We start from the raw sequence: 21,718 nt of genomic DNA on the forward strand, positions 1-21,718 counted from the left end.
GTCTGACTCCTGAGATCCTGATTGGAGAGGCAGGAAGCTCACCTCCAGATCCTCGTTGGACAGATGAGGGTACTGAGACTGTGCAATGCAAGAATCTTCTTGGAGCTCCAAAGTCTCCCCTTACCTGTCCTGCCTACCCTAGAAGCCCCAGAGGGGCCAAAGGCTGCTGTCCTCATGGCCAGGTCCCCTCGAAGCCCTCACAGCCCCTTTACGGCCACCAGCCTAAGACCTAAAGCCTTGCCTCCCAGAACCAGACTCACGAATGCATCTTCTGTCTCTTCTTGCAATCAAGGTTAAGAGCTTTGATTTACATTTCTTCTTTATAATAGTATAAAAGATGCATGTGTCTTTAAAGTTCTTCAGATATTTCAAGGGCGCCTCTGTGCCATAATACCTAAAATCCATTTGTCTTCATTGGACTTTTTCCAGTCCACCCTCTTAAAGGTTGTGGTGGAATAATGAAAGGGCCTTACTGGAACTTGAGGGATAATGAACCTGTTACATTGAAAAGGAAGCGGTGGCCAGGCGTGGTGGCTCACGCCCGTAATCCCAACATTTTGAGAGGCCGAGGTAGGTGGATCGCCTGAGGTCAGGAGTTCGAGACCAGCCTGGCCAACATGGTGAAACCCCATCTCAACTTAAAAAAATATATACAAAAATTAGCTGGGCATGGTTGCAGATGCCTGTAATCCCAGCTACTCGGGAGGCTGAGGCAGGAGAATTGCTTGAACCTGGGAGGCAGAGGTTGTAGTGAGCTGAGATCGCACCATTGCACTCCAGCCTGGGTGACAGAGCAAGACTCTGTCTCAAGAAAAGAAGGATATGGGGAGGGGAGGGGAGGGGAGGGGAGGGGAGGGAAAAGAAAAGTACCTTTGGAACAAAGATGTGCCCAGCAGAAAGAAGCCAGTTCAGTCTCTACCCACAACTCTCAAACCCCTCTTTTTTAAAGTACCCATTAAGCTTTTTTGGAAAACCCTTTAAAAAGAGCCAAAATCCTTGCTTAGAACTGAAAAAAATAAATAAATAGTTTTTATAAGTGTAACAGCTCTATCACGAATCATACTAATTCTGCTCTAAAATTACATTTGACCCCTCCAAGGAGTTGATCCAATTGCACACCATGAGAGCATGATTCAGTCCTTCTCAATGCTCAAAATGCCACTTTTCTCCCCAATGGCCTCAAACAAATTGATATATTTATATCCTTACCAATCTGTAAGTTCTCAGGGTGTGAAGGGGCTATTTACTTTAAAGAGCAGACGCTAGTGAGAATCATAATCATGGTTGTGCTCTGCGGGCTGAACACTAACAGCAGACAGAGCCTTCTGAGTCTGCGTGACCCACGGGAGTTTGCACGGAGAGAAGGTAGTCCCTTGCTGGGGGTGACTCTGAGGGAGCAAGGCCCACCTCCTACTGCTGATCATTTCCAAATTAATTCACTTGTTAATGCATTCAAACCAGCAAGTGGGGAGAATGGTGGCTGACCTTCACTGAGCTGAGCGCCCACTAGGCATGCCTTGCACTGAGCGAAACTCTGTGCCCAGAAGGAGGCATTTACTCCTCATTGCAGGCTTTGAGGCAGGCGCTGGCCTCATTCTCATGGTACCCAGGAGGAGACCTGGAGCTCAGAGAGGCTGAGCTAGGCAGCACAGGGCAGAATCCCAACCCAGGCTATCAGCCAATGTTTCCTGGGTCCCACTCTTCCCAGAGAGCCCATGCCCCTGGGTTCCCCACCCACCCCAAACCCTGACCCAACTGCTATGACCTTTGCAAGAAGCTCCCATGGCCAGGCGCGGTGGCTTATGCCTGTAATCCCAGCACTTTGTGAGGCCGAGGCGGGCGGATCACCTAAGGTCAAGAATTCCAGCCCAGCCTGGCCAACATGGTGAAACCCTGTCTCTACTAAAAATACAAAAATTACCCAGGTGTGATGGTGCATGCTCCTGTAATTCCAACTATTCAGGAGGCTGAGACATGAGAATGGCCTGGACCCAGGAGGTGGAGATTGCAGTGAGCTGAGATTGCACTGCGGCACTCCAGCTTGGGCGACACAGTGAGACTCTGTCTCAAAAAAAAAAGAAAGAAAAGAAAAGAAAATCCCATGGACTGACTCTGTGTTCAGAGAAAAAGATCTCTGTGCAGCAGGTCTGGGTCCTCCCCAGGTGCCGCAGGGCAGAGAGCATAAATGGACCCAGCTCCTCCAACCTCCTTCCTTCAGGACGTCACCTCCCTGAACAGCCTGCCAGGGAACCAGCGCTGCACTTACTCTCTCCAAACTGAATCATCACCCAAAATGTTAATTAACATAAAATATTTGAAAGGGCCGGGCACAGTGGCTCATGCCTGTAATCCCAGCACTTTGGGAGGCCAAGGCGGGAGGATCACAAGATCAGGTGATCAAGACCATCCTGGCTAACACAGTGAAACTCCGTCTCTGTTGAAAACACAAAAAAATTAGTTCAGCATAGTGGCATGTGCCTGTAATCCCAGCTACTTGGGAGGTTGAGGCAGGAGAATCGCTTGAACCCAGGAGGTGGATGTTGCAGTGAGCCGAGATCGCACCACTGCACTCCATCCTGGACGACAGAGTGAGAACCTTCTCAAAAAAAAAAAATAAAAAATAAATAAATAAATAAATAAATATATATATATATACGTGTATATATATACACGTATATATATATACGCGTATATATATACGCGTATATATATGTGTGTGTATATATATACGTGTGTATATATATATACGTGTGTATATATGTATATATACGTGTATATATATGTATATATGTGTATATATATATATACACACACACATATATTTGAATGAATATATATACATTTGTATACATATGTACATCTGAATGAATGTATATAAACATATGTAGATACATTTGAATGGCCATTTTAATTTTTACTGATGCATTTAGGGATCTCGTTGATTGGTGAAGAGTTGTTTTTTCCCCATCAGATGTTGGGTCATATCCTCATTTTGGGAAAACTGGGCTCATGACACTGAACGTTGTTACGTGACAACTTTTATACAATAAGCTGGAGGATGACGAAGGCACGCCAGGAGGGAGAATCCAACCACTCTACGGGGAGAGGCAGGTCTTGAACCAGGGGCTTGAGCAGGGACTCCCACCTCTACCACAGGACCCAGGGCCTCGGCACATCACATGTCACTGAGCCTCAGGGTCCCCAGCTGGGCTGAGAGGGGATGGCTGAGGACCCGGCAGGCAGCTGTGGTCAGAGCTGTGTTCTCATGACAAAGCTCTGGAAATGCAGGCAACTCTTAATTTTTTTTTCAATTTTTATTTTTTGAGACAGCGTCTCACTCCATCACCCAGACTGGAATACAGTGGTGCAATCTCGACCTCCCGGGCTCAGGTGATCCTCCCCACTCTGCCTCCCAAAGTGCTGGGATTACAGGCATGAGCCACCACATACCCAGCCTCAACACCAGATTTGAACAGTGTCCCTGCCAAAATTCATGCCCCCTTTGAACCTCAGAATGTGGTCTTATTTGGAAACAGGTTTTGCAGATGTAATCAAGTTGCAATGAGGCCATGTGGATCACTTCTCTGGGTGATCACCAATCTGGGTGATTGGTGCCTTGAAAGGAAGAGAGAGATAAAGAGAGGCGCGCAGCGCCGAGGGCCGTGTGAAAGGCAGAAATAGACGGGAGTCATGCGCCCCCAACCAGGAGACCCTGAGGATTCCTGGAGCCACCAGACACTGGAAAGAATCCTCCCCTAGGGCCTTCGGAGGGACCATGCCTGGCCAACAGCTTGAACGTCTGGCCTTCTGGTCTCCAGAACCGTGAGAGGATAAATTCCTGTGGTCTGAAGCTACCCAGTTTGCGGTACTTCGTTGCAGCAGCCCCAAGACGCCTATAGTGTGAAGGTCACCAGTCTCAAAAGAGCCGCACCTGCCCACTGCGCACCCAAGGATGCAGGCATAGAGAAGGAGGGCACTCACATTTACACCTGTGTGCCAGGCCTAGCACAGTGCCTGTTTGTGAGCAGGTGCTCAAAACCCCACAGCAAGACCCCAGACGGACAAGGGCTCAGCCACAGTCCAAGGCTTCGGCCACAGTCACCAGCTGATATGGGTGATTTTTCTGCAGACCACACCTGTCCCCTTTCCAAGGTCATCCTGCAAAGTGGGAACCAGAAGGAGGGCCTGCCTCCCACCCTGTGACATTCATGGCTCTGGCCTGTTCACCTCCATGGGCACCTACGTCAACTGTCTCCCCTCCATACCTCCAGTCCTCTCCTGAAGGCAGCCTCACTTCAAGACATCCAGGCCCCTGCAGACGCTATGCTGCTCAGAAAGCAGAGTGGGTCACCCCTCTGCCTGGTCTGGCCCTGCCTGGGCAGAGGCGGCTTTTGTGCAGGGTTCGGTGGCTCAGAAAACAGGAGCCCCAAATCAAGGTGGAGGGGCCGTTGAGGCAGAGCCTTTTTGCTGAGGAGCAATGATGGTAGCTACGCCACATGGATGGGCTCCTGCAGGCCCACTCCTCTCATTGCAGAGCTCCGACAAGAGACTGAGGAGGGGAAGGTAGGGGATTGCCCAAGGCATGCAGCCCACGTGGGAACCAGGCAGCCTCGGGGCCCCAGGCCCGAGCAGCTGCAGAGACTTGACAGCTTCCTAACAGCTTCCAATTCACCGTACAGCTGCTGCTCTCCCATCGAGGAAGAACATTAATTAAAGCATGATTTAGCAAAGCTGGTAAAGTCTAAACAGGATGTGCTGAAGTGCAGGAGAGGTGATCAGATGGTCTCCTGGCATCTATTTATTTATCAGACACCTGTCACCTGGCGGCAGGCGCAGTTCTAGGTGCTGGGAAGAAGCTCAGCCCACTGCCGGTTCAAGGATGCAGGCACGGACATGAAGGGCACTTGATACATTTACACCTTCATGCCAGGCCTAGCACAGTCCCTGAGGAATGAATGAATAAGCAAATGAATCCACTGAAGAAACAACATGAACATCTAAATGCAACCAGGATGGGAAGAGGATTTGAGCTATAGAGTAGAGAGCAGTCAATTCAATCTGCAAGCAATCCAGGAAGGCTGCCTGAAGGAGTCAGCACTTGGTCCAAGCTTGAAAGATTGAGTGGAGCTTTGAGAACTGGAGAAGGAGGCCACAAATCAAAAAATACAAATGTTTTTTCAGAAGCAGGGGCAGTATTCTTAAAGAGCCTGTACAAGGTCAAAGCTAATCAGATTCTAGAACAGTGAGGCATTTTTTTATAAGTGGCAGTGGCTGGGTGTAGTTGCTGAATTTGGGAGGCTGGCAGGAGGATTGCTTGAGGCCAGGAGTTCAAGACCAGCATGGGCAACAAAGCAAGACCCCCAACTCTACAAAAAATAAAAATAAAATAGCTAGGCATGGTGGTGTGAGCCTGCAGTCCCAGCCACTCAGGAGGCTGAGGCAGGAGGGTCATTTGAGCCTAGAAGTTCAAGGCTGCAGTGAGGTATGATTGTGCCACTGCACTCCAGCCTGGACAGCAGAGCAGGACCCTGTCTCTAAAAATAAAAACCAAAAATAAATGGCCACAGCATGATCTCTGAAGGAAGTCAAGGAGGCCCAGAGTCTGGCCACAACCGCCAAGGAGAAGTCCCAGCTGCCACTCATTTGTGGATTGCTATTGTTACAACCTGGCATTGGTTACTCCTTGGTGGGAGGAGGGGCAGAGCTCAGAGTAACCCCTGGAGAAGGGTTCATTGCGGGCTGAGGAGCAGGTCCTGCCCCAGCACTGAAGGGCTCCGAAGTCTGTGATCCTAAGAAGGGACACAGGGTTGGGGACAGAGTGGCAAGAACTAACGTTCCTGAGTCCCATTCTCTCTAGAGTGTGCACAGGGAACGGAAAGAGGGACTCAACCAGGAGACCCCTAGAATCTTGGAGAGTAGGTGGGCTCAGGGCCAAGCCCCACTGCTTACCTGTTTTCCATTTTATTTCTTTGAGGTGGGATCTTGCTCTGTCACCCAGGCTGGGGTGCAGTGGTGTTAGAAATAGATGCTCGGTGCCACAAAGAAAAATTAGCACTGAGACAGAGGATCTTTTGGCAATGCAATTTTTACTTCCTGGAGTGCAGGAAGGGTACCCTCACTAGCCATCCTGTCATGAGAGTACAATCAACAAAGGAAAACAGACACATGTATCCCTTATGCATTTGGGGTTGTCCTCGCTGCTATGTCTGATCTCTGTTGGCTGGAGCCAGACCTCACAATCTAAACTAAAACCCAATTGGATAACAACTGAAAACTTTTCTAAACAGGTAAAAGCAATAGAGAGCTGGGACATACCTGTGAGCATGTCCAGCACAGATATCTTGGTTAAAGTACAAGGATATAGAATATACTACATGCCTGTGAGCATGGCATGTCTCACAGCTACAAAGGATAGGGCTTAACAAAGTTAACAAGAAAGGAGACTTTAAAAAGACACTTTTCTACTTTCCACAAGTGGCATGATCATGGCTCACCACAGCCTCAAACTCCCGGGCTCGAGCAATCCTCTGACATCAGCCTCCCAAGTAACTGGGACTACAGGCACACACCACCATGCATAGCTAATTTCTTTTTTGTAGAGACGGTGGCGGGGGGGGGGTGTCTTGCTATGTTGCCAAGGCTGGTCTTGAACTCCTGGGCTCAAGTGATCCTCCTGCCTTGGCTCTCCAAGGTGCTGGGATTACAAGTGTGAGTCATCACACCTGGCCTGCTTCTCCATCTTTTAGCCAGCCCCTGCAGCTTCTCCTCTCAAGGCCAAATGTGGAGAGCTGGGATTAACTATGTAAGGGAGGTGTGTGCCCTTGGTCTCACCCCAGTCCAGTGGGATAGCCCCACCTTCATCAATGTTAAAACACGTGCTCTGAATGAAGAGACCCCCAAACAGGCTTTGTATGAGCAACATGGCTGTTTATTCACCTGGGTTCAGGTGGGCTGAGTCTGAAGAGTCAGCAGAGGGCAGTGGGATAGGAATTGGTTTTATAGGTTTGGGGTAGGCAGTGGAAAGTTACAGAAGTTACATTTCAGAGCGGTTTTTTGCAAGCTGGGAGGGGGTCATAGGGTCTGGAGTCACGAGGTTGACCAAGGTCAGTTACAAAGTCCAATTGCCTTATCAGTTGAGGTGGGAGTAAGGAGCAATAGAAGAATGTCTCAAAGTTAATTAGTCACCCCAGGGGTTGATCATTTCTTCTCCTTTTGTGGTTTTCCAGTAACTTCAGACATTCTAGTTCCAGGAACTCATCTGGAGTGTACATGCAGGTCACAGAGGTTACCATGCCGTCCATGGTGTGGTCAGTCCGCCTAAAAGACCTTACAATCAGGTTGCAGTCAGATGAACATATAAACCATGCCGGGAATTTCTGAGTTCCGTGGGAGTTTTAACATGAAAAATCATGGTGTTGCCAGACAGGCTTGTAGCAAAAATACAAATGGGATCCCTCAATCCACACAGGAACAAGGGTTTTCACTCATGGGAACTCTGGATCAATCCCCTACCCAGGACTCAGCTTACGAACGAGCATACTTAAAGAGTCTCTCTCAGGACAGGTACCGTGGCTCATGCCTGTAATCCCAGCACTTTGGGAGGCCGGGGCAGGCAGATCACCTGAGGTCAGGAGTTCAAGACCAGCCTGGCCAACATGGTGAAACCTCATCTCTGCTAAAAATACAAAAATTAGCCGGGTGTGGTGGTGTGCACCTGTAATCCCAACTACTCAGGAGGCTGAGGCAGGAGAATCGCTTGAACCTAGGAGGCAGAGGTTGCAGTGAGGTGAGATCGTGCCACTGCACTACAGCCTGGGCAACAGAGTGAGACTCCATCTAAAAACAACAGAAAAAGTCTCTCTCAGTAGCCCAAACTCAGAACTTCCCAGGACAATTTAAGAGAGGGGTCTGCTTTTTCTCAGATCTTCAGCACCATGGAAAAATTTGATGCACCAGAAAAGCACACCTAAGACACCTGTCATCTATTAGCATCTTATTAAGGGATCTTTTTTTCAGGTAAAAAAAAATGACTCTCATACAAATACAAAGTGAACACGTGTCAAAGATCTTCTTTAACTCACTAATTAATGAGGAAACCAGTAAGATGTTACAAATGGTTTAAAGAAGGATTGAAAGCATCACAATAAAGAATGCTAAAGTGAATTTGCAAATAGATGCAAAGCTGATCTATCCATGGTGTGATAATAAATTGCCTTCCAGTAGACACACTTCATTTGCATTTTGATGGATGAGAATCACTTACATCTTATCAGTTACCTACAATGTACGGAGTGGCACAAGAGCTCAAACACAACAAAAGGCAGAGATAACTCAACTTGACAGGGCACTACGTAATCTTTTTTTCTCTTTCTTTAAAAAAAAAATCTGGGGGGCTGGGCACGGTGGCTCACGCCTGTAACCCCAGCACTTTGGGAGGCTGAGGTAGGCGGATCACCAGGTCAGGAGATCAAGACCATCCTAGCCAACATGGTGAAACCACGACTCTACTAAAAAATACAAAACACTTAGCTGGGTGTGGCAGCGGGAGCTGTCTTCTCCCTGTGTCTTCCTACCATCTTTCCTTTGCACACGTCTGGGTCTAAGCTCCTCTTCTGATAAGGGGACCAGTCCTATTACATTAAGGTGGCTTCATCTCACCTTAATTCACCGCTTTAGAGACCCTGTCTCCAAACACGGTCACAGTCTGAGATGATAGGGGTTAGGACTTCAACATGCAGATTCCACCGATAACAGCACTCCTGCCGGGGTTGACAGTGACCCCCATCTGCCCCTCATTGGCAGCTTCTTGACCGCCTGTGCTAGTTTATTCTCTCTTCCTTGACTTTGGAGGGCTCCAGGGCTCAGACCTCTGTTCTCTTCTCTTCTTCATATATCTTTGTTCCTTTGACCTTGTTTAAGTCTCATGGTCTATAAATTCCATCAATGGGCTCATGACACCCAATTGTACATCCCAAACCTGGCTCTCTCTCCCAAACTCTAGATAGATAGATGTTTACATCCAACTTTCGACTGAGTGTCTCCGTGGAATTGTCTCACAGACACCTTCACTCAACCCGTCCAAAACTGAACCCTTGGGCTTCCATCCAAAACCAACTTCTCATGTCATCTCCATCCTTGATGGCAGCTCCATTCTTCCAGGCTCCCGGGTCAAAAGCTTCGTGTCATCCTTGACTCTTCTCTTTCCCTCACATCCCACATCTAATCTAGCTGGAAATACTTTCAAAATACATCCAGAACCTCCCCACTTCACCGCAGCCTCCCAGGTTCAGGTGTAGAGCCGTCATCGGTTGGAAATAGATGCTCAGTGCAGCAAAGAAAAATTAGCACTGAGACAAAGGATCTTTCAGCAACACAATTTTTACTTCCTGGACTACGGGAAGGGTACCCTCACTAGCCATCTTGCCATGAGAGTACAATGAAAAAGGAACGCAGACATATTTATTCCTTACGCATTCAGGGTCATCCTTACTGCTGTGTCTGATCTCCATTAGCTGAAGCCAGACCTCGCAATAAAACTAAAACCCTATTGGCCAACAACTTAAAACTTTTCTAAACAGGTAAAAGCAATGGAGAGCTGGGACATGTCTGTGAGCACGTCCAGCACAGATATCTTGGTTAAAGTACAAGGACATAGAATGTACTACGTGCCTGTAAACATCGAATGTTTAACAGCTACATAGGATAGAGCTTAACAAAGTTACTAGCACACTTATTCTTTAACAAGAAAGGAAACTTTAAAGAGGATCTTTTCTATTTCCCACATCATCTCACATCTGAACCACTGTGACCACCTTCTAACTGCTCAACCTGCTGTATTCTTGTGTCCCTAGAGCAGATAATGTCATGTCTTTTATCAAACCTCTGAATCAACCAGGCCCAGTGAGTGGCCATGCCTGTGATCCCAGCACTTTGGGAGACCCAGGCTGGGAGGATCACTTGAGCCCAGGAGGTTGAGGCTGCAGTGAACTATGAGAGCGCCACTGCACTCCAGCCTGGGAGACAGAATGAGACTCCACTTAAAACCAAAACAAAACAGGCTGGGCGTGGTGGCTTATGCCTGGAATCCCAGCACTTTGGGAGGCCACGGCAGGCAGATCACCTGAGGTCAGGAGTTCACCAGCCTGGCCAACGTGGAGAAACCCCATCTCTACTAAAAATACAAAAATCAGCCTGTAATCCCAGCTACTCGGGAGGCTGAGGCAGGAGAATCACCTGAACCCAGGAGGTGGAGGTTGCAGTGAGCCGAGATCGCACCCTTGCACTCCAGCCTGGGGTAGAGTGAGATTCCATCTCAAAACAAGCAAAACAAAACAAAACACCTGTGGTACCTCCCCATCTCCTTCAGAGTAAAACCCAAAATCCCTTAATGGCTTCACTCGTCCCCCGCCTCTGTGCCTGAAACACACCGGGCTCACTCCTGCCCCAGGGCATTGGCACCGACTGTTCTCTCTTACTGGACACTCTTCCCCCAGATCTCCACTTGACTATTCCTCTCGTGTAATTCAGCTCTTTGTTTAAAAGTCACCTTCAGGCCAGGTGTGACGGCTCACACTGGTGTAATCCTAGCATTTGGGGAGGTCACCGTGGCAGGATGCCTTGAGGCCAGGAGTTCCAGACCAGCCTGGACAACATAGTGAGACCCTATCTTTACAAAAAGTAAAGAAAAGAATTAGCTGAGTATGGTGGTGGGTGCTGCCTTGGCTCCATCTGCTCGGGAGGCTGAGGCAGGAAGACCCCCTGAGCCCAGGAGGTGACTGCAGTGAGCTATGATCATTACACTGCTCTCCAGCTAACAGAGTGAGTCCCTTTCTCTAAAATAAATAAATAAATAATTTGAAAAATAGCAATCAATTAAAAATAAGTCACCTTCTCACTGAGCCCCGCCTTCTAGCAGCCTTTCTCTCCCCTTTGATGCTTCCTTTTCCCGTGATGCTTGGTAACCTCTAGCATGTTGCAGAATCTCTTTTTTTATTTTTTAGAGACAGAGTCTCGTACTGTCACCCATGCTGGAGTGCACCGGTGTGATCTCGGCTCACTGCAACCTCCGCTTCCATATTCAAGCCATTCTCCTGCCTCAGCCTCCCAAGTAGCTGGGATTACAGGTGCGTGCCACCACACCCAGCTAAGTTTTTATATTTTTAGTAGAGATGGGGTTTCACTTTGTTGGCCTAGCTGGTCTCAAACTCCTGACCTCGTGATCCACCCACCTGGGCCTCCCAAAGTGCTGGGATTACAGGCATGAGCCGGTGCGCCCGGCTGCTGCAGAATCTTTTTAAGCATTATGCTTTCTGTTGACTGGCTCTCTCCCATTGGCATATGAGCCCAGGAAGGAGGGTTGGCTGACTCTACACTGTTGTGTCCCAAATACCTAGAACAGTACCAGGCACCAAGCTCCCTCCCCAGCTGCACACAATTTTTCTTCCTGACAGAAAACATCTTTTGTTTCCTTGCGGGGCACACTCTGGCAGCCACTGAGGCCAGAGCCTCCAACAAAGCCACAGTACTATAAGCACCAGGAGATGTGGACTGGAGACGTGGCCGGGCAGGCAGAGGAAGGGTTCGCCGCTGATGGTCGGGTCAGGGAGAGGGACCCTGCCCACCCCACACCTCACTCCTACCCTAAACTGGGCTGACACTTTTCTTTTTCTTTTTTTTTTTTTTGAGCTGAGTCTCACTCTGCCACCCAGGCTGGAGTGCAGTGGCACTATCACAGCTCACTGCAGCCTTGACCTGCTGGGCTCAAGTGATCCTCCCACCTCAGCCTCCCAAGTAGCTGGGACTGCAGGTGCATGCCACCATGCCAGGCTATTTTTTTATATATGCTTCTAGAGATGCGGTCTCGTTATGTTGCCCAGGCTGGTCTTAAACTTCTGGCCTCGAGTGATCCTCCCGCTTTGGCCTCCCACAGCACTGGGATTACAGGCATGAGCCCCTGCACCTGGCTAAACTGTCATTTTCTGATGGAGTGAAAAAAAGGGAGAAAAGCCTATAGCATCCACATTAAAACAGACGGAGTGCTCATGTTGCTTCAGCCATTTCAACTCAAGTGGTAACCACAGAAGAGTGTATTGTGCTTGCTTTACCCTGCAAAGTAGGAGTTTTGGTCTGTGGAGGAAGATACTGGGAGCAGAGAGAACAAATGCAGCTTGATCACAAAGTGTGTGCCAGGCATTTTGCCTTCTCTTATTACATATGCACCTCAACCATGATCCATCTTCCAGGTGGGGGCCCTGGGGCTCTGGCTGGCAAAGTGAAGTACCTAAAGCCACTCAGTCAGTAGGGTAAGAAGCTAGGAATTCCAACCCAGGACTCACTGCCCACATGCCTGGAGTCTCTCCCCCAAGAGGCAGACAGGCCCAGAGAGCAGCATCTTTGTCCTCTCCTTGTCCCTGTCCTCACAGGCTTGAGCAGAGTGCCCTCAGATCCAAGGGCACCGACTTTCACAGAAGCGAATGTTTTACGAGGAAAGACAGCGTCCCGTCTCCACGGGAAAATTTAATCTCAGAGCAGCATGCCCTTGTCTAAGACGACGTCCGGACGGCTTGCAACCCAATAAGGCTCTGACGAAATCAGCCACTCAGGGCTGCAGCCCTGGTGTGAGATTTGGGACCAGGCTGCCTGGCTGCTGTGGCACCAGAATCCCAGCCAGAAAAAGGAAAAGATGAGAAAGAAAGAACAGATAGCCTCATGCAGAGAATCACGGTGGAAGGACCATGCCAGAGGGGCTACTTCGTCTCAGGGATGCTGTATCTCTCGGTGGCAAGAGAAAGGACTTCCAGGGTCATGCCCAATGTGGGAAGTAGAAAAGTTCCTTTTTAAAGTCTCCTTTCTTCCTAAAGAATAAGTGTGTTAATAACTTTGTTAAGCCCTATTCTCTGTGGCTGTGAGACATGCCATGCTTACAGGCACGTAGTACATTCTATGTCCTTGTACTTTAACCAAGGCATCTGTGCTGGACGTGCTCACAGGCATGTCCCAGCTCTCCATTGCTTTTACCTGTTTAGAAAAGTTTTCAGTTGTTAGCCAATTGGGTTTTAGTTTAGATTGTGAGGTCTGGCTCCAGCCAGCGGAGATCAGACGGAGCAGTAAGGACAGCCCCAAATGCGTAAGGGATAAATTTTTGTGTTTTGCTTTGTTCATTGTACTCTCATGGCATGATGGCTAATAAAAGTACCCTTCCTGCAGTCCAGGAAGTAAAAATTGCATTGCTGAAAGATCCTTTGTCTCAGTGCTAATTTTTCTTTGCTGCACCGAGCATCTATTTCCAACACCTGATTTTAAAACCTGGGTGATAATGTTTGCCCCATGAGATGCCCAAAATGTGTACCCGGCAAAATAGGCCTTGGATGCACAGAGACAAGGGGCTGCCCTGCATGACCTTTACTCTCACCTCTGCTTAAGCCAACCACAGACATGGTACATCTCCAGCCACATGCCAACCCTGAGTGAAGGACTGGAGGGTATTTGGAGGAAAATCTGCAAGTCTCATTTCTAGCTATCATGGCACTTGGTGGTGAGGCCAGAGAGCTGTGGTGGGGCACAGGGAGTGGTGGGGCATGGGGGGAACCTGACCTTGACCTCTCCCAAATCTACAAAGCCCAAATCGCTCCCACCCCCTTGGGCCAGGCTCATGCCTTTGGTACCCAATGCTACCCCCTGCTGGCTACTAGAGATAAATGCTCCCCCAGAACAATGCAAGGTGTGTATGAAACCCCTGGTTTCCTATTGCCCACTGGGGCAGGCTCACTACTTCATAAGACCTCACCAAGTGAGACAGGAAAGGCTGAGAAGAAGTAGTTCAGGAACTGTAAACAGCCCCATGTCAAAGTTCCACACTGACCACAGCCAGCCCTGAAAGGCCTCTTCCACCTTGCAGTTCAGCCAGACTCCAGCCACGAGGGCCCTCATCTTGCTCCCAGTCTCAGAGCTGTAAACCAAAAATAAAATCCTACTCCCAGCCAAACAACACAATGCAACGGACTCCCTCTGGGCCAAGAAGACCCCAGAGAAACCTGAAAAACTGGATTTTCAGCCATGATAAGAAGGGGGGCTGGACATATTTGTTATACACACTCCCTCTTGGGATTTAGGCACAACAGCCAGTATTAACATTAAAATAGAAATTGTAAGACTGACAGGACAGACTCTTTGTGGCAGTAAGAGCTGAAATTCCAACCTGACTCCAATATAGCATCACATGACAGACAGCAGACCCTGAAGAGCATCAAAATATTTTACCCCAAAATATATTTCCTTAACGTATTTTGAAATGGCCCTGCAAAGCCATCTTTGATGGGGAAATTTGCATCTGTAGAGAATCTCCATTAAGGAAGCCAGGCATTTTTTGGATCTAGGAGAGATCAATTCAGAGTCTGATACCTTTTAAGGTCAGAAAAAGGACATTTACCACCTCTTCTCTCTGAGGCTTCATCTATGTAACAAGATGCTTAGTGTCCACAACCCCTGTGTATCAGTTCATTCTCACATTACTATAAAGAAATACCTGCTGGGCATGGTGGTTCATGCCTGTAATCTCAGCACTTTGGAAGGCTGAGGTGGGCAGATCACCTGAGGCCAGGAGTTTGTGACCAGCCTGGCCAACATGATAAAACCTCATCTTTATTCAAAATACAAAAAATTAGTCAAGTGTGGATTACAGGTGGCATGTGCCTGTAATCCCAGCTGTTCGAGAGGCTGAGGCAGGAGAATCACTTGAACCTGGGAGGCAGAGGTTGCGATGAGCCAAGATTGCGCCACTACACTCCAGCCTGGGCAACAGAGTGAGGCTTGGTCCCCCCAAAAAAGAAAAGAAATATCTGAGACTGGGTAACTTATAAGGAAAAGAGGCTTAATTGGCTCACACTTCTGCAGGCTGTACAGGAAGGATGGTCCCAACATCCACTCGGTTTCTGGGGAGGCCTCAGGAAACTTTCAATCATGAGAAGGGGAAGGGGAAGCAGGCATGTCTTACCTGGCCAGAGCAGGAGCAAGAGAGAGAGGAGGGAGGTGCCACACACTTTGAAACAAGCAGATCTTGTGCACACTCACCCTACAGAACCAAGGGGGGACGGTGCTAAACCATTCATGAGAACTCCACCCTCATGGTCCAATCCCATCTCAGCAGGCCCCAACCGCAGCATGGGAATTACAGTTCCACCTGGAACTTGGGTGGGGACACAGATCCAAACCATATCACCCCATTATCTTAACTTGAGCATTTATTTCTACTGACTTCAAGTCTTTAGCCAAAGCTTAACCCTTTCAGCCAGTTGCCAATCAGAAAATCTCTGAATCCACCTATCGCTGTAAGTCCCTGCGTCAAGATAACCCACCTCTTTAAGCGGAACCAATGTACACCTTTCATGTATTGATGTATAATTTTACCTGCATTCTCCCTTAAATGTATAAAACCAACCTGTAACCCAACCCCCTTAGGTACACTTACTTTTTTCTTTCCTTTTTTTTTTTTTTCTGAGACAGAGTCTCACTCTCTATCCCAGGCTGCAGTGCAGTGGTGTGATCTCAGTTCACTGCAACCTCCGCCTCCTTGGTTCAAGCAATTCTCCTACCTCAGTCTCCTAAGTAGTGGGAATACAGGTGCCTGCCACCATGCCTAATTTTTGTATTTTTAGTAGAGGCAGAGTTTTACCATGTTGGCCAGACTGGTCTCAAACTCCTGACCTCAAATGATCCACCCACCTCAGCCTCGCAAAGTGCTGAAATTACAGGCATAATCACCATGCCCAGCCCTTAGGTACACTTCCTGAGGACCTCTTGAGACTTTTCCCAGGGCCACAGTCACTTATATGGGCTTGTAATAAACCTCTTTGAATATATTACAGAATTTGTTGTGGTTGTTTTTCTTTCTTTTTTTTTTTTTTTTTTTNTCACTCTTACTGCCCAGGCTGGAGTATAATGGCACAATCTCAGCTCACTGCAACCTCTGCCTCTTGGGTTCAAGTCATTCTCCTGCCTCAGCCTCCCAAGTAGCTGGGATTACAGGCATAAGCCACTACGCCCAGCTAATTTTTTGTATTTAATAGAGTTGAGGCTTCACCATGTTGGCCAGGACGGACTTGATCTCCTGACCTCAAGTGATCCACCTGCCTCAGCTCCTAAAGTGCTGGGATTACAGGCATGAGCCACTGCTAGGGTGTTTTTTAACAGAGCTCTACCTGATCATTCACATGGCTGGGGGCCTGGGGGCTGGGGGCTGTCCAGGAGGTGAATCCGTGGCACCTGTGCCCCGTCCGAATTACGGGCAAAGGGTGAATCAGAGCATGAGAGAGGCTGGCAATAAAAGCCAACTGCACCCCAGGGTACAATCAGCCAAATCCAGCCAATGGGGCCTCTGCAGGACAAATGACCTAGTTTCTTTAAAAAATTAAATTAAATTAAAATGTCAAAACCAAAGAGGAGAAACCTACCAAGAGAGATATTTCCTTAGATTGGGTCCCAGGAAGCAAAGCCTAAGATGGGAATTGGAAAGAAGAGGACACGATTTATTGATGGAGGCTGGGACAAGACAGGACACAGGGGAGGTCCAGCAGGATGTAGCCTCGGGACACAGTCAAATGGGACTTAAGGGGTCTCTGGGGAGAAAATTGCCCTGAAGAGCTGTCCCACTATGAAGCAAGGAGTTGGGAAGGGTTTATACTAATAGGCTGCCTCTGGGGTGAAAGATAACTCTTCCCCTCTACTCCCAGGCAGAAGAGGGCCCTCGGCCGCCATGGCTGTAGGCATCAGCCCTCAAAGCAGCACCTTCATGACCACTGATCCCAAAGTATGGCCCCATAGGGGGTTGCGTTGAACTGTGTTCCCAAAAATGACATGTAGAAGTCCCCACCTTCTGAAACCTGTGCATGTGATCTTGTTTGGAAGGAAATAGGGTCTTTGCAGAGGTCATTAATCAAGTTAAAATGAGGTCATGCTGGATTAGGGTGGGCGCTGATCCAAGGACTGGTGTCCCCAGAAGAAGAGAGGCAGAGACACATACACAAGGAGGAGGCCGCTGGAGATGGAGGCGGAGACTGGAGTGAGGCAAGCACAAGCCAAGGAATGCCCAGACCATGTGTTCTAGCCCATGTGGAGAAAGTGAATGGGCATCGTGAGGTTTGCCTGCAGAGAGGGCCACATGCGGCATACTACGAGGTGCGCAGGGGCTGGAAAGAAGCAGAGGATGTCTGTCCCTTGGAGCTTCCAGAAGGAGCCAGTCCTGCTGATGCCTGGGTTTTGGACTTCTGGCCTCCAGACTGAGAGAATCAATGTTTGTTGCCGTAAGCCACCCAGATTGCTGTAATAGGTTATGTTGGCCCTAGGAAATTTTCTTTTTGGAGGGAGGAGGAGGAGGAAGAGAGAGAGAGAAAGAAAACGATGTGAATCCTGACAAGCTGTTTAACAATATTGGAGATTAACACATGTTTTTTAAGGGAGATGATGATATTGTATTTATATTTTCTTAAAAATGCAGCCCTGGCAGGGCATGGTGGCTCACACCTGTAATCCCAGCACTTTGGGAGGCCAAGGCAAGCAGATCACCTGAGGTCAATGGTTCAAGATCAGCCTGGCCAACATGGTGAAACCCCATCTCTGCTAAAAATACAAACATTAGCCAGGCGTGGTGGCACATGTCTACAATCCCAGCTAATCAGGAGGCTGAGCCAGAAGAATCACTTGAATCCAGGAGGCAGAGGCTACAATGAGCTGAGATCGTGCCACTGCACTCCAGCCTGGGCAACAGAGTGAGACCCTGTATCAAAAAAGAAAAAGAAGGAAAAAAAAAAAAATATATATATATATATAAGTATGTAGTGAGGAGACAGAGAGAGAAAAAGAAGGAAGGAAGGAAGAAAGAAAGGAAGGAAGGAAGAAGGGAGATTAGGAGAGGGAGGGAGAAAAAGAAGGAAGGAAGTAGAGAAAAAGAAAGGAAGAAAAGAAAGAGAAAGAAAGATGGAAGGAAAAAGGGAGATTAGGAGGAGAGAGAGGGAGAAAAAGAAGGAAGGAAGGAAGGAGGGAAGGAAGGGAGGGAGGGAGGGAGGAAGAGTCAACAATCACAGACTAGAGGAAGCCACAAGCTTTCCCTCCCAGAGCAGAGGCCACAGCACAGCCTGGGCACAGCTGAGACAATTTACTGATCCCAGCTGAGCGTGGTGGCGCACACCTGCTAGTCCCAGCTACTTGGGGGGCTGAGGAAGGAGGATGGCTTGAGTCCAGGAGGTTGAGGTTGCAGTGAGCTATGATTGCACCACTGCACTCCAGCCTCAGTAATGGAGTGAGACCCTGTCTCAAAATAAAAAAAATTATTGGTCCCCCAAGAGCCTGTGCCAGAATGAGGTAGGGGTGGCAGTGTGCATTGACCTGTGGCCCATGGAGGCCTCATCCCTGAGAGAAGTCTCCCTGGGTGCCCTCCACCAGCCTCCCCTGGCCCACCAGCCCCCTGCCTCCTCCTATCCATGGCCTTGCATGTCGTGGGGCTGCCACAAAAGCTGAGCTGACACTGCTCTTTGCAGCCACAATCTGCCAGAGCCTGAAGTTCAGGTTAGAGGTGCAGAGGCCACTCCCCTCAGAGGAGATGACATCCCTTCTCTAAAAGTCCCACTTGTTTCTAGCCCAAGGGGAAAAAGGGAATGAGCATCATGGGATTTGCCTGCAGAGAGGGCCACACTCAGGCATGTCACTGGGTGCGCAGGGAGGAGGTATGGCAATGCCTTGGGCTTTGCATCAGGGTGCTTCATGCAGCCCCAAGTGTTTAACAGGGATGGGACAACTGAATACCCCAATTCCAGCCCCTGACTGTGCCCAGGCCCCAACAGGAACAGAGGGCAGCACCGAGCATCTGGAGAGCCAGGTGTAGGGGAGGGGCAAACCTGTCCTGAGGACCGTGAGTGGAGCTTCAGTGTCCCACCAGACTTTACTTTCAAGACACACATGCAAAGAAACTATTGAGAATTTCAAGATGATGACCACAGAGCATTAAACCCCAAGAGGGGCCTTTCCCAACACAGGGCTCCATGAATCTGCGCTGGTCACACACTCCACTGAGCCTGGAAATGAGACCCAAGCACCATCCACGCACACCTGCATGATGGTCAGGTTCCGAGCATTCTGGTCACTTCAAAGGAAGGAACCGAGGCCGGATGGGGTGAGATCTGAGGGTGAGTGGAGCCACTGACTAGGGTCAGGGCAGCTCCGTTCGCTGTCAGCTCTGTGTCTGGAGATGGCCATCTCTCCAGGATGCAGAGATCTTTTCCCACCTGGGAAACCCCGTTTTTCAAGTCCATTCATCTGCCTGCACCAGCAGCAGCCATGAAGCCCTGTCACCAAGCGTTGGCAAAGTCCCCATACAGCCGGATGCCCCTTCCCCAGATTCTACAAGTAGGATCCCTACCCCCACCCTCAAATACACACACTTCCTCCCCACAACCTCGAAGTCCTGTCTCCCACCCTCCCTTTCTGGAACACCAAGCACCTGTCTTCTATGGTAATAGAGTTTTACAAAGACAGCAGTAGTGCAATTTTCTGCACTGCATTTTGTAAATTCCCCAAAGCCAGGAAATGCAAAGAATTTAGTTTTGGTTTCCTGCGGCCACCATAACAAAGTACCATGAACTGGGTGGTTTAAACAACAGAGATTTATGGTCTCACCATTCTGGAAGCCACAAGTCCAAGATCAAGGTGTGGGCAGGGTTCCTTCCTTCCCAGTGTTGTTAGGGAAAATCTGCTCCGGGCCCCTCTGGCTCATATGTAGATGCCTGTCTTCTCCTTGTCTTCCCTCTATGCGTGTCTCTGTGTTCAAATTTCCCCCTGCTTTTTTTACCTCTTGTTGCCCAGGCTGGAGTGCAATAGCGCCATCTTGGCTCACTGCAACCTCCATCTCCTGGGTTCAAGCAATTCTCCTGCTTCAGCCTCCCAAGTAGCTGGGATTACAGGTGCATGCCACCACACCCAGTTAATTTTTTGTATTTGTAGCAGAGATGGGGTTTCATCATGTTGGCCAGGCTGGTCTCGAACTCCTGATGTCAGGTGATCCACCCGCCTTAGTCTCCCAAAGTGCTGGGATTGCAGGAATGAGCCACCGTGCCCAGCCTAAGTTTCCCCTTTTTATAAAGACACCTGTCATATTGGATTACGGACCACCTAATGACCTTGCTTTAACTTATTGCCTTTGTTAAGACTCTATTTCCAGATGAGTCACTTCCTGAAGTACTAGGAGGTTCAACATACCAATTTGGGGACTCAGAGAGGTGTAGGGCAGGAATCCCCAATCCCCAAGCCACGGATGGGTAGCAGTCTGTGGCCTGTTAGGAGCTGGGCTAAACAGAGAAGGTGAGCGACCAGCAAGCAAGTGAAGGTTCATCTATATTTACAGCCACTCCCCATGGCTCGCATGACCGCCTGTGCGCCGCCTGCTGTCAGATCAGTTGCAGCATTAGAGTCTCATAGGAGCGCAAACGCTATTGTGAACTGCGCATGCGCGGGATCTAGGCTGCCCGCTCCTTATGAGAATCTAATGCCTGATGATCTGTCACTGTCTCCCATCAACCCCAGACAGGACTGTCTAGTTGCAGGAAAACAAGCTCAGGGCTCCCACTGATTCTGCATGATGGTGAGTTGTAGAATTATTTCATTATATATTACCATGTAATAATAATAGAAATAAAGTGCACAATAAATGGAATGCACTTGAATCATCCCAAAACCATCTCTTACACCTGACTGTGGAAAAATCGTCTTCCACTAAGTGGGTCCCTGGTGCCAAAAAGGTTGGGAATCACTGGGATAGAGGACACAGACCCATAACAAAACCTGAAGGAAAAGGCATAGGGCAAGATCCACACACAAATTAGGATCCCAGTGAGCGATTGGTTGTCTGTGAGTAGCTCCCCTGCCCTAGTTTGGACAAAGACATGCTGACTGTGTTCAAAGGGTAAACCCAAGAAGAGCAGGGACCCCTACCCCAAAAGTGAAGAGTACACAGAACAGAAAAGAAATGGATGCTTATTGATTACCACCCTGCTTGTTTTGCCACTAGCAAAATGAGTTTCATGGCTGACTAGCTGTTAGAACTCCAAAGTTTTTGCCATCAGTGACTTCAGACATCCTGAGACACCAAAGCTTGACTTATATTCCTCTCCAGGGAGGTAAAAGAAAACTATTGAACTAGTTTTGCAAGGAGATAAAATATCCCTTTCTGTTTGTCTTTTGCATTAGCTAGTATTTGTGCTCCTGGAAAAGTTGTGGGCCAATTGATTGTGCCAAATGAACCCATTTTAAAGGCACCAGGGAAGGGAGCCACACTGAGTTATTTGGAGAATTCAGAGTGCCCAGTTGTAGTAGCTGTGTTTTAGGGTGGTTGTGTTCAGAGGGTGCAAGGTGTGGGAAAGAAATCCCAACTTGGGCTCCAAAAGTGATGGGAGCTGATACATATAGAACTCTGAGCACAATGCCGAACACACAGCAAGCTGTTACTGACTGCCAAAGGTCATTGTCATGTTACGTTCAGTCTTCTCTTTCTGGCCACCCAATGGTTCTCCACCCCTCTATTATGAACTGAATGTTTTTGCACCTCCAAAATTCACAGGGTAAAGCCCTATGATGGCATCTGGAAGTGGGGTCTTTGGGAGATAATTAGGGTTAGATGAGGTCTTGGGGTAGAGTCTCCATGATGGGATTAGTGTCCTTACAAGAAGAGACACCA

The sequence above is a fragment of the Cebus imitator genome, unplaced genomic scaffold (assembly GCF_001604975.1).
Source record: "Cebus imitator isolate Cc_AM_T3 unplaced genomic scaffold, Cebus_imitator-1.0 Scaffold82, whole genome shotgun sequence".
NCBI lineage: Eukaryota > Metazoa > Chordata > Mammalia > Primates > Cebidae > Cebus > Cebus imitator.